We start from the raw sequence: 14,576 nt of genomic DNA on the forward strand, positions 1-14,576 counted from the left end.
TGAGTACGGTCAGAGAATGTGAGTAAAGAGTCTTATCCAAGGACTCAAATATGCGCCGAGCGAGTGTCATACCACTAGACCACATAGCCGCTAGAATTCACAAAAAGGGATCTGGATGGTGATGAGGTGGAGTAGCTAATTCATTATGGTTACACCCGGAGTTCCTAGGAACGAGCTTCGTTGCCACATCTTTCATACTGTGAACCAGAAATTAAGCTCCTAGCCTATTGCTAAGGTTTCGATGCCTGTTTTATCCCAGTCTTTTTTTTTTCCGAGATAGATGCTATGGTCAAATTTCCCCTAGGAATCAAAATAGGGAATTTTAAATGTTATGTTATTATTATTATCATCATCATCATCATCATCATCATCATCATCATCATCATCATCATCATCATCATCATCATCATTATTATTATTATTATTATTATTATATTATTATTATTATTATTATTATTATTATTATTATTCATTATTATTATTATTATTATTATTATTATTATTATTATTATTATTATTATTATTATTATTATTATTATTTAAGTGCGATTTGACTAACGTTGAAATCCACCCCCCCCCCCCCCCCCCCCTCTTTTTTTTCTTTATTTTACAAAGGCAAGGAAATCGTGATTTATTAAATTATTTTCGACACAACGAAATGCAAATCTAATGAAAAAATAACCATCATTGTAACCCTCGGGCTTCTTTTGCTGATTCTTGTCCAATCGATGACGTCATGTCAAGACATGCACGCAGCACATTTCTTGCACGGGGAATGAGTAATCCCCCTTTTTATAATAAAAATATGGGTATACATAATTTTGTTTCCAACTATTTATAAATGTGTATATGAATCGAGGGATGCGGGATGGCTATGTATAAAATACATGTCTTTGGGATAAACCAACGTTCAATCCAAAGGGTAGTATATTAGCAAACACTCATTGTTACTATAATTTCATGTTAAAGCTACAGAAACCTGGGAAAAAAACAAAAAAAAAAAAAAAACAAACTCCAGCTCCAATGGTTGATTTATGTCCTAAAAGAAATGATGTTAACACTTTTCGACTTTTGAAGCAAGTTATGAATTGTTTATCGTGGCCTATTCTTTATCCTGACGTACTCTGGAAAAACCCATATCTATATTAAAATCTGGCCAGAAAACTCGTCATTCAAATATCGATCGATTTAAATGACCTTCATATTGGCAACAAAAACCTCTCAAACCTGGGACTTCGTGAGGTTTGTTTCCAGAGTACGGCAGCATTGTCATTTCGATAGAATTGGTGTGTGTGTGTGTGTGTGTGTGTGTGTGTGTGTGTGTGTGTGTGTGTGATTGTTTGTGTGTGTGTGTGTATTTCACTTGGAGGGGGGAGGGGTGATTTGGAGGTGTTGGTAAGTATGTTATTTCCTAGAATATAATGACAAAAATGCTTAATGTAATAGGAAGGATAAAAGAAATGGTCGTCCCGCACAAAGGGAAATAACTCGATATGCTGTAATGGCAGCAGTCTTTGCTTATCGTAATCTGGCAAAACATTTTAAAGATTTATTTTGACCAGAAATTTTATTTTTTTCAAAAATCGATAGATAAAAATGACTCTAAAAGTTTGAATAGGTTTCAGACTATTATTATTATTATTATTATTATTATTATTATTATTATTATTATTATTATTATTATTATTATTATTATTATTATTATTATTATTATTATTATTATTATTATCATCATTATTATTACTATTATTATTATTATTATTATTATTATTATTATTATTATTATTATTATTATTATTATTATTATTAAAACTCTTCATTCAAAAATCGATCGAAGAAAATCCAAGATTTGAGAGTTTTGACAAGACAGGGACATTTTAATCCATCTTTATTTAAAAGACGAGTTTTATGCCCAAAGTGTTAAAAAATGTTGTTTTGTTTGGGTTTTTTCACTTTTTGATTTTTGATTTATTTATTTTTTCTCAGAATGCAGCAGAAATGTCTGGTGAAATTTTGCTTAACCGCATACCTTCAATGACGAGATTCTCACGTTGGTTGTTGACATTTTTTTTACACCATCAAATTCAAACTTCATGTTTTTCGACTGGGTGTCATTTCCGCCAAATAGTGGTTTTAATATTAATTTTTGCCCAGGCTATCCTAGCTACACTAATGAGTTTTTTGTTTGCTTGTTTTGTTTTTGTATTTTAAATTGAAAAATTGTGTCTGAGTTTGTCGTTTCGTCGATACGAAATGCACCACTGAATATGAACAATGATAATTGACGACTTGTTTTTATATATTAATCCATTACAGTCGGTGTTCAATTTTACTCGAACTTTCGTCCCATCTTTCCGTTTTCACCAAGACAGCAGCAATAGCGATGTGACTCAGGCTTCCTATGACGGATGAGTCGCATCGTTATTACTGATCTTTGGTGAGAACGCTTTGTTCTGCAGATATCATTAGATCAGATATACATTGGGAGATATTTTGATTTGAAAGACATGCATTAAGTCTCGCGGAGAAAGAGTTAACAGAAGAAAGGAAATGTCAAATTCATTGTGTCAGCGATTTTCTTTGTCAAAATTAGCCACAAAGACATTTTAATTCAATGGCATAATCATGTTGGAATATTTTTCCAAGTTATTTATTTATTTATTTTTCATCAAAGTAAAATGTGAGTTGGATTCCATTTTTCTCTTGATGTTCGTGATAAATGATAATAACAACATTAACAACAACAAAAATAATAATACTAATATAACATAATGGTTAATTCAATTGATTTTCGTGCCTTTGGGCATAGAAAACTCTCGATTGTACCCAAAGCCCTTTTAAATCAATCAACAACGATTCTACTGCACACTGGCAAAACGCATTTTCTATATTTTGGTCAGAAAACTTTTACTTCGTATTACTTGATATAACAATTAAAATGATACTAGACTTGCCAAAAAAAACAAACCTGAGCCTTTTTTTAAATCGATCGTTATAATTGTATGAGGTAAATAATTAAAAAGCAAAGCCATTTCTCAGTGTCTGTTATGCCACCGATTTGAGTTATTTTTCATAGCATTTTATTTTCGTCCTCCAACACGTCCAAGTCGAATGTCAAATTATAGATTTTGTTCATATTTTTTGGAGTCCTAAGTTTGATCAATATAACTGACTTCCTTTAACTTGACAGGTTTAACAAAATCGTTTTATACCATAAATTTATTTTTTTTAAATTTGGAGTATTGAAATAAGTTAAAACTGTCGGAATGGGTAGATGTGTCCAAGAGGATTGACATTAGTGAAATTATATATCTATTTAAATTGCTCCTTCTAAAGATGGTGATAATATGTTTAACGTTTGCCAACGCATACACAAACAAATAAACAAACAACCACATACACACACACACACACACACACACATACACACACATGTGCCCATACACAGCTTGATGCAAACGAAGCAGAGCTTTTAAAAAGAAAACAAAAATTGAAAAAAAAAAGTATGTTGTTTGCATTCGTCTGTTTTCAATGAAACTCGTATCACATCCCAGTTACCTATTAACCTATTAGGCTTAACATGGAAAAGCACGAAAGTAAATGATGAAGACATAATGCTAAAATATTTATACGAATTTCCTATCTTTTAAGTGATGAACGTTGTAAATAATAGCCTCTGACACAGATAAAGAATATAAACGCCTAAACATGTACAGTAATCATGTTGGTGTCTATTTTTAGAACGAGAACAGAAGTGAGGCAATACAAAGGATTGGGAATACAATTATATTACACTATATCCCCGTCTGCTTAATTTGGTATGTAAAGATAAATTAAACAGTCCCTATTGCTACTGGGTGAGTGGTGGTTCGCCTATGCAGCGGGTGTTTGTGGGGGGTGGGGAGAGGGGGGGGGGGGGGTCGATGGGTGGTGGAGAGGTTGGCTGCACGTGAGATACGGCGGGGATTCATCAATGGTTTATGAGCACACCGAGTTGATTACCGCTAGTTCAAAGGCGTCAATCGATAGGGACAGTTCTGGGTGAGTGATTGGGACGGCCGAACCGCTCACGCATGCAAGGGACTTGGTGTGGGAAATACGAATTGGGATGATAGCCGAGGGTGGGGGGGGGGGGGGGGGTAGGTGGAGGGGACCGAATTAGGGAGGGGGTGTGAGGTGGGTAGGATGTAGTGTAGTGGAAGACGATAGTTTTGTAGAATACAGCAATAGAGGAGATGAGATGGAAAGAAAGAGGGAGGGACATTTGGAGGATAAGTGTGAGTATATGTGTGTCTGTGTGTGTGTCTGTGTGTGTGTGTGTGTGTGTGAGAGAGAGAGAGAGAGAGAGAGAGAGGAAGAAAGAGAGGGAGAGAAAGAAAGCAAGAAAGAGAGAGAGAGAGAGAGAGAGAGAGAGAGAGAGAGAGAGAGAGAGAGAGAGAGAGAGAGAGAGAGGTGACTAATAAGTGAACAAAAGTGAGCAAAAATTATATTAACGAGTAATATTAGCAGTTGCTATTGTAGTTGCAGAAGCAACAACAACAACAACAACAACAGCAGCAGCAGCAGTAGTCGTAATAGTAGTAGTAGTAGTAGTAGTAGTAGTAGTAGTAGTAGTAGTAGTAGCAGCAGTAATAGTAGTAGTAGTAGTAGTAGTAATAGTAGTAGTAGTAGTAGTAGTAGTAGTAGTAGTAGTAGTAGTAGTAGTAGCAGCAGCAGTAATAGTAGTAGTAGTAGTAGTAGTAGTAGTAGTAGTAGTAGTAGTAGTAGCAGCAGCAGTAATAGTAGTAGTAGTAGTAGTAGTAGTAGTAGTAGTAGTAGTAGTAGTAGTAGTAGTAGTAGTAGTAGTAGTAGTAGTAGTAGTAGTAGTAGAATGTAGGTGAGAGCGGTGGGGGTAGCCTGAAGCCTGGGATCGTGAAAATACTAACGAAAAGGTGATGATGGTACAAAGAATGGACGTTTCGAGAGGAGCAGGAGGAGGAAGAGGAAGAGGAGGAGCAAGCGGAGGAGGAGAAGAAGGAGGAGAAGGAGGAGGAGGAGCAGACTGAGAAGGGGAAAGAGGAGGGAAAGTTTGAGGTATAGGATTGGATACGCTAATATTTACACAAGAAAAAAGAATGAGATATTCTTCATCATCATCATCATCATCATCATCATCATCATCATCATCATCATCATCATCATCATCATCATCATCATCACAACCGCCACCACCACAACCACCACCCAACTAACAATTCCAGTCCATGTATACAAATAAAATCATTGAATTATAAACCCAATAAACGAAATATAATTTCCCAAGCATCCTGGTCACGGCCTCTAGGCATAGCTACAGACACAAATAATCCCACTCACTAAATGATCAATAATATCGATATCCACCCAGCTATATTGACGCTCACTGACTAAACACACTTTTCAAAAAATTGTTTACTTCAGATATCAATAGATCAAGAAAAAGTTTCAAACCGGCCACTTCTTTGAAAGCATATTTGCAGTATCAAGAATGAGACTCTTTACCATGTTGAGAGACATCTTAATCATTTCTTATTTGAAGAAAAAGTTGGTAGGGGGGGGGGGGGGTGGTTGTTTGTTTTTTGATCTGGTAAATGTGAAGAAAAATTAAATGTGTTTTGTCCGTGTACATCAATTATAATCAGCCACTGCTTTGGAATTTTATGATCACGTATAATTTTTTGTGTGTCTCCGTGCGTTATAACCGTCTCTTCTATCAGAAATAAATGAAATGTCTCGTATATTTTTATCTTTTATTTCCAAAGCTTCCATCATGATTAGCCTCGCAGGCAAACTCTTGCACAACTATCACTGCACGGTATGTGTTCTCGTGCCATTTAAATATTGATATATGTTTGAAAGATTCTACGCTGTGAGCTTCCTCATAATGTTATTTTTAAATAACCCATTGCGATATTGCGTGGCTAGAATCTATCAGTTGATATTTCACACCAGCAAGGTTGAATTATTTTTTTTCTCCAAAGGCCAATGAAGATGTTTTAAACAACACTAAATAATAAAATATGACCTATTTTTTGTGCAATTTCAGTTTTAGTACTATTCAACATGTATGACACTTTTAGTGGTTTCTGAGCCAGTGACCTAATTTGATTTGTTAAAACGTAGAGTTCTAGCCTTTTGGATTCCTAGAACTAAAGTTTGTTCCGGCCTTTGTTTCGTGTATCATTACAAATATTTACAATTCTCTGAGTAGGATAATAATTCATTGCGGTGAACTTTCGGTCAGATAAGATACTTGTTCCAGTACCCAATAACTACAGGATGGTCATAACATTCTATGGACCCTTGGAGACTAGACTCGCATCCGTTCCACTGAATAGACAGCGTACAGACAAATACACACAGTTATACATACTCATACACATAAATGTACACAGTCCACATGTTTACACACATAAACAATAAACGTTCAACTACCTCTGAGAAAAAAAAAACAACCAATTTACACATACACAAAAAAAAAAAAAAAATAGAAGAAGAACGAAAGAAAGAAAGAAAGAAAAGAAAATAGATAATCAGTGTATATACTCAGTTTTCACAATAATAATATACGATTATATAAACCACTCACCAATGCAGAGTTGTAAGAAGCATAACATCAAACTGCCGCTTTTTGTCACGCTCCAGGACTTCCAGCCAAAGGTAAAATCGTACCCATAATGCAGTTTTGAGTGCTTCCTCTTTCTTCCCTCGAAATTCCCATTCAAATCGAGGCTTAAGGCTTACATTTCCTGTCGTGCTAGGGGGCGCTGCTGGAGTTGTGGAGTGGTTTGCACCATGATGTGTCAAGATCATGACCTAGAAAGAAAGAAATAATGATAATGCACTTTATATTTTTAGTTCCGTTCAACTCATTTGCTGATTTACGTTTTCTGTGCAAGGTTATCAGGGGTGCCTTTTGGTGTATCAGGGCTTACGACTTGAGGGTTGAAGGTTCGAATCCCGCAACGTAGAACATATTGCAACCAGGTCTTAAATAAGTATCTGGCCGGTAATACTCTTATTTTTTGTTGAAAGTGAATTCGGAAAAGTTATTGGAACAGTCAAATTTTGCAACGATCATTAGAATTGAAAAGAGCAGATAAGTACCAGAAAATTCGCATTTAGTGAAACTCGAACCTGGGAACTCATTTGAATGACACCTACAAAACCTGGCTGCAAGATAAACGTCTAATGCATTTCTCCATCCAGCACTCTATAGATAAATGATTTCAAACTTAATTTCTATCACGAGCCTTGACTCTTACAACTAGATACTTAGAATCAGAACAGGACAAACAAACAAGCACAGCAAAAGTTTAACAGACCGGCTAACTATTGCATTCTTATCTGGAACAGACTACTTGTTATTTATGAATTTATCTTAAGTCTGTTGAACGAATGGATGCATGGCCAGAATGTTGAATTTCCTACAGCTGTGATGCTAAATTTAGGGATCAATCCATAATAGGAACAATAAGCTATTATTTCTTTTATTATTATCTTATATCACATTATTTGTTCTGATATAATACAAACATGCAAACATCCTCCTAGATGTTAGATATTATTTTGTAGTGAAAAACCATCCCATCTATAGATATTAATAAAGGAAATTAATCTGTAAGTAAATAAATAAATAAATAATAAATAAATAAATACAGGCCAAAGATATGCCAAATTTTAACAACTTTATTACAGACAATTATATTATTTGATCAGTTTACATTATATCACCGTTTCATATTCTGGTTTCAATTATTTCTTTAATTGTTTTGTCAGCAAAAACGTGTTAACAAATTACTGAATTGCATTCTGTCGTTGAAGCCTATACCCATCCACTCCCCCCCCCCCCCCCCTACCTTTCCCACCGTACCGTTCACAGTCGTCAACCAAACATCTAAAACTAATCAAATTTAGATCGTCAAATTAAAAGTGAAATTAATACCTTGATTACAGAACGCGTTAGAATTAGTAATCGGCTCGTATTAAACCATTCTCGACGGAGTTCGTTTTTACTCTAAATTGAATTACATTGCAATATTATAAGATTCTTGCACTCTTCCTTTTTTTTGGAATTCCGGAGTTAAATCCCAATCGCTGTACGAACGTTCGACTGCAGTGGGAGCGAGCTAAAATCGGATTCCAAAACGGGCTTTTACCATTATCTGACAGGATTATGATATAAAAAGGAAATCAACCTATCCATAAAAGGTTAATGGCGAGACAGAAAAGGCCGCCAGTTATGACTAATTATAATATGGCATTTGATTTAGGCAGAGTTGTGATCGGAATGTTTATTCTTAGATCTGAAATTCCATGACATCATTGTCATTACAAATTACTAATTTGTGATGAAATAGCAAGATTGTTGTAATAGAAATTGATCCACTGTATACGCTGGTATCTACGAGAATCTATCTGAATGAGATAATTTGTAAAAGATCAAACTTGTATGACAAATAATGACAATAATTATAACAATTACTTTATCTCTCTCTATCTCTCTCTATCTCTCTCTCTCTCTCTCTCTCTCTCTCTCTGTGTGTGTGTGTGTGTGTGTGTGTGCGTGTGTGTATGTGTGTGTGCGTGTGTGTGTGTGTCCCTTCCCTCCCTTTTCCCCACCAATATTTCTCTGACTCTTTCTCGATTTTCCATTTTTTTTTTATCTCACGCAATTTTATCGCAACTGTATGCACCTCAGCCTCACAAAATAAAACATTTAATGTAATCGTCGATGGTTGCTATGAGATTGTATTGTATTTACTTCAAATCAACAACAACAACAACAACAACAACAACAACAACAACGACAACAGCAGCAGCAATTAGCTATCCAGTGCCCTACTGACACAATTGCTATGCTTGGTTGCTGATATGGTTAGACAAAATGTAACCTATGACCCCCTCCCCTTACTTGTGTTTCAATCGAAAAGGTTGGGAGTGACAGATGCCTAAAAGTAAATTCAAGTCAGAAATTATATATAATTTCAAGTTCCTATTTTTCGTCAAAATTCTTATTTTATTTTTCTTAACTGTTGTATTTTTCTGCTTTCAGAAACAATAATTAAGACTCAAAGTCTTAAAATGGAAATATGTGCGGGTGAGATGGGTGCTACAAAAGCAAATATATAGCAAAAGTAAAACCTTAAAAAGATATGAGACTTGTAATAGGTGTATCTAGATGTTTTACTAAAGGGGAAAATTGCGGTTCCAAAGTGTGATTAAGTAAAATTTTATGTTTCTTATTATTTTAACCAGGGCTTTAGAAAGACACCTATTTAGAAATTTGGTCGGTAAACTCGTCCTTCAAATGTCGATCAATTTAAATGATACCGACCTTGGCAAAAACTTTCAAACCTGGGACCTCGAAAGATCGTAAACAAAATACACATCTGCATGATCATCAATACTGTGTTCAATTTTTCTTCCAGTCCTCGCGGAACCAGACATTGTTCGATTCATATTTCAGACAGATTTCCTTTTCGACCCAATTTATACCACACACCCGAGGCCAAATCCGCACAAATTCTCATTTTAAGACAAATTACAGTTATTTTCCCAGTTCTAAATGGATTTTATATGCAAAACAAAACAATAAAAAAGAACTGAAAAAAACCCAAAAGACAAATTAATAAAAAACGATCAACCAACCAAGCCAAAAACAAACAAAAACACAAAACAAAACAAAAAAAAATAAAAAAAAAAACAAGCAAAAACACGTATTCATTCAAAATATACAGAAAATGAATTCACGTAGACATGGGTTAAGTAAACCTGGCAGACTGATATTTAGAGTCTTCCAAGGCCATGTGGCTGATGGAAACAATAGTCCTTCAGAGCCTTTAGGCTCATAGAGCCAGAGTTTATTCCGGTTTCTATAGCGTGAAACAATAACAATCGCTGCTACCCTTTGGATAGCCTATCGCAAAGTATTTTCCTCCAGTTCTAACAGAGTGCTCTCTCACTGGGCTCTTGGGATCGCCTAACGGTATTCGATCAAATAATAGAACATCGGACAATTTCTCTAGTTTTAAGAATGAACCATCGTGTTTCCAACTCGTTGAGTTAGCCGTGATATGAGTCGAATGTTGTTGCTTATTTTTTCTAACAAATTAATAAGTTAAACAAGAAAAAAAAAAAATCAAAGAAAAATGATAAAAGAAAACAAGCCGAAAAAAAGTGCAATTTCGACTCAGTGAACCTAATACACTTGGAACATTAGAAAGTGTCATTAACTACACACCCTGGGAAAACAAACGAAACCTAATTTTTTTTCTTTCAAAATTCATGCATTAGTGAATTAAGGTGACTCCCAACTTATCCCCCACCCTCAAAATTATTAGAAGTTTCAAGGGGAAATATTTTGACAACTTAAGCGGCAACGTAATGAAATGTATCGAAATGTTGAGTAAAAAGTTAAAGCAGCAAAAATTCTAGCCAAAATCACAAAATAGCGTAATGTCAACGTATGCGGCTTTACGTCTAGATAGTGGTGCAATTTCGTCCTTCGTCGTTGCTAGGACACACATCAGCATTGCTATGAAATAATAGGCTAAGTTTCAATTCGGTGCCGCTGTGCCAATAGAACTTTGAATTGAGGAACGGTAGAAAGAGATCAATAGCAAAATATAGTCATGAGTTTCCAAACAGCTCCGGGACCGCCAACGACATTTCCTCTCCAATTCCCGCCCTTTTTTCATCGATCACGTGCTTTAAGCTCCGCCTTTTTATCGATCGACGCCAGCGCGATTGTGAGTGAGCAGTCCGTCGATCCAATAAGAACCGGGCGTGTGAGTAATAACAAAATTGCTATGGTAAATATGGCATTCATGTATGTGTGTGTGAGAGTGATTGTACGTGTGTGTGTGTGTGTGTGTGTGTGTATATATGTAAGTATATATATATATATGTGTGTGTGTGTGTGTGTGTGTGTGTGTGTGATTGCCGATTCTATTGATTCAATTATTATTTAACCTTTAAAGCCGAGACTAACTTTCGTCGAATCATAATATTTCCACTGGTGTGGCGTCGTTTGGTCAACTGTACATGTGTCATCTTATGACAAAATCAAGCAAAGTTGGGCGTGGTCAGTGACCGGATGAAACACAGTGAAAAAAAAAGACAAGAAAAAAAAACACCCCCACTAGACTTGGTGCATTTAAGTATAAATGTATTTCCTCAATCTACTCATGTGTGAATAGTTACTTTACTCTATGCATCGACGATTATTAGAGTAATAACATTGATGAAATTACGCCTCAAAGAAAACAAGTATGAAATCGTAATTTAGCGGCTGCCCATATATTATGTTCTGTTTGGAAGATAACAAATGAGTTATTGCACGTGGCTTATCTATAAAAATGACCTATATAAATGTTTATAATAAAATAAAAAAAAAAGAAATTGAGCTTTATATAGCGCAATATCCACTAAATGTGCTCAAAGCGCTTTACAATGGGTCCTGGTCAACAGCAACATTTAACATGTAGGACGGGACATGCCGTCTGTTAGGCGATATTACAATTTTTCGGACAAAGACAACGCTGTTAACGGCCAGGTACTTATTTTAACCTGAGTACGGTGAGAGAATGTGAGTAAAGAGCCTTTTCCAAGGACTCAGCTATGCGCCGAGCGCGAGGCTCGAACCCAGGACCTTCCGATCCGAAAGCGAGTGTCAGACCACAAGACCACATAGCCGTTATTGTAAAGCACATTGCGCATGGCTAATCTATAAAAATGATCTATATAAATGTTTTTTTATAATAATTCATCTATTAATTTGGAAAACATAGACGTAGTCAAATTCCTAAAAGGACCACGAAGAGCCATGTGATTCGGGTCTTATTGCAACGAAGTTGATGCCTCTCATTTCTTTGTGAATGTGTTTAACAGCCATGTTAATGATTAGTTTTCATTTAATTCTATCAATTAGACTATTAACATTGGAAGTTACACATAGTATCATTTGTTGGTACGTTATATCCTGCTGGCGAATTTTGTGAGAATTTTACCTAAATGCATAGCTTCAACGATAACTTTTCTCTGTGAAAACGTAAGCTTTGACGTGAGGTTAGACTCAAACGGAGCCTCGCCTGTAATGGGCGTAAAAATCAAACGTTTTGTCTGGTGGCTGAAATGATATGGAAATGTTTACTTATAACAGGGTATTGAACGTGTTATGCATGTGTAGAAATCAATCTCGTTTACACACTACACAGCCGTATCCTGACAAAACGCGTTTTTTTAAAAAAAATTTAATTTGGCCAAAACGATTATTATACAAATATAAAAGTAATAAACAAAAATGAATATAACAACTTCAAAAATGAACAAAATACCAAACACGGAACGTTTCGGGCTCAAAACCCTTCTTCAGCCAACAACAACAACAACAAAACAATAAAAACATAAATACATTACTAAAAAAACCAGACCGATGACTAAATATTTCGTACGTGCATATATAACCAGGTCTGATAACCGAACTCAATTATGGGCTTAATCTAACCACGTTGTAATAGACGATATTTTGTGTTAGTTTGAGAGTATTTCCATTACAACAATGTGCCCATGATACTTTGGGTTATCAGACCTGCGAATAAGTATACGTTGATTCTTCTCAATAGAGCATGAAACTTTACCAACATGATATATTATTATGTTTTAAAGCGAGAAATTCAATATTTAATACATAGAACACCCGACATAACCCCGTTTAAACGCAATAGGTCATATATCAATAATCATTTACGATGATCCTCAATGGCATTAAAAGTCCCAAACTTGAGACATATTTGAGGTTAAATAATAATAATAATAATAATAATAATAATAATAATAATAATAATAATAATAATAATAATAATAATAATAATAATAATAATAATAATAATAATAAAAATAATAATAAAATAATAATAATAATAGTAATAATAATAATAATAAAAAAAAAATAATAATAATAATAATAATAATAATAATAATAATAATAATAATATAATAATAATAATATAATAATAATAATAATAATAATAATAATAATAATAATAATAATAATAATAATAATAATAATAATAATAATAATAATAATAATATAGCTCAAGGAGCAAGGTTGAGATTTCTTTACGAGTTGTGGTTTATCGCTATCTACCTACACTAAACATATTAGCAGGTCTGATAACCAAACTCAAACATTATGGGCTTAATTTTAACATTGTTGTCAAGGAACAAGGCTTGCAATGATTTGATAGCATTTCCATTACAACAATGAGCCCAAAACAAATTGGGTTTTCAGACCTGAGAATAAGTATACGTCGATCTTAATCAATCGTGACTTGAAGTAAACATTATCTTATACAATGAAAAATTATATATACTGTGTTTCTTCATTGGCTAGCAATACATCATTACCTCAATTGGATAGATTTGTTAACATGTTAGTCTGGCAATTTTGTTTGTTCATCGTATAATATAATATAGATTCGAGTAAAAACATTGACAATTTTATGTTGTTGTTGTTGAGAGAGTGGTGTTTGTAAATAATTAACGTCGTGCTCAATACAATATCCCAGGTTTCTTTTGATATGTTGTATAAATAATCCCATTTTTGAATAATGTTTTTTTATATTGTAACAAACATAAAGATAAACTGACAATTATAATGATGATGATGATAATGATGATTATGATGATGATGATGATGATGATGATGATGATGATGATGATGATCATGATGATAATGATAATAATAATAATAATAATAATAATAATAATAATAATAATAATAATAATAATAATAATAATAATAATAATAATAATAATAATAATAATATTTAACGATAAAAACGAACACTAATTACATTAATAATGCTTCCAAATTAAGCTGTGAAAACCGAACTTTTTGTAAATTACAATGACGAGGTGTCTTTTCTATTTTTATAGCGCCTCCGTTTTTGTTTGTTTGTTTGTTTGCTTGTTCTTTTTTTTTTTTTTTGGTTGTTTTTGACGAAACAATTCATAGTATAAAAAACAAGAATTTACTTTTTAAATTTGAATATCTAGAAATATTAAAAAGCGTTACCCTAATAAAACTTTTTAATAATATGTATAAGAATCATAGAGAATTTAAGAGATATATTTTCTAAAATTTTGCTTCTTTTTAAAAAAAAATAAAAAATTTGAACATATTTTATTTGGTGACTGGCTGTAAATGACAGATTTATCTCTAGATAACTTAACCCCTTCTCCAATGCTTAGGGGACACTGTGATATAGGGCAAAAATGAATATATAAAAAAGCGGCTTCTTGTGACTTTTATATCATTTTGCAAAGCAATAAGAAAGAAAATGCATGCAATTGATAAATATAATGATAAAGCTGATATTAGTGATACTGATGACGATAATGATGTTGATGATTATATAATAATAATAATAATAATAATAATAATAATAATAATAATAATAATAATAATAATAATAATAATAATAATAATAATAATAATAATAATATAATAATAACAGTAATGATGATGATGATGATGATGATGATGATGATGA

At 33.6% G+C, this 14,576-nt stretch overlaps 1 long non-coding RNA gene across 2 annotated transcripts in view; it reads right to left on the minus strand.

Annotated features, from left to right (window-relative positions):
* Positions 1-14,576, minus strand: part of LOC144964747 (uncharacterized) — a 76,928-nt gene that overhangs the window by 57,100 nt on the left and 5,252 nt on the right. The window contains exon 3 of one of the 2 annotated variants that reach the window (XR_013643923.1): positions 6,608-6,834. This is a non-coding gene — a long non-coding RNA (uncharacterized LOC144964747). Of the gene's footprint in view, positions 1-6,469; positions 6,835-14,576 lie in introns of those variants that run through there. The other variant, XR_013643922.1, reaches the window with a different exon arrangement.

This window comes from Berghia stephanieae, chromosome 2 (genome assembly GCF_034508935.2).
Source record: "Berghia stephanieae isolate SIO BIC M18660-M18661 chromosome 2, UCSD_Bste_1.3, whole genome shotgun sequence".
NCBI classification, from domain to species: Eukaryota; Metazoa; Mollusca; class Gastropoda; order Nudibranchia; family Aeolidiidae; genus Berghia; species Berghia stephanieae.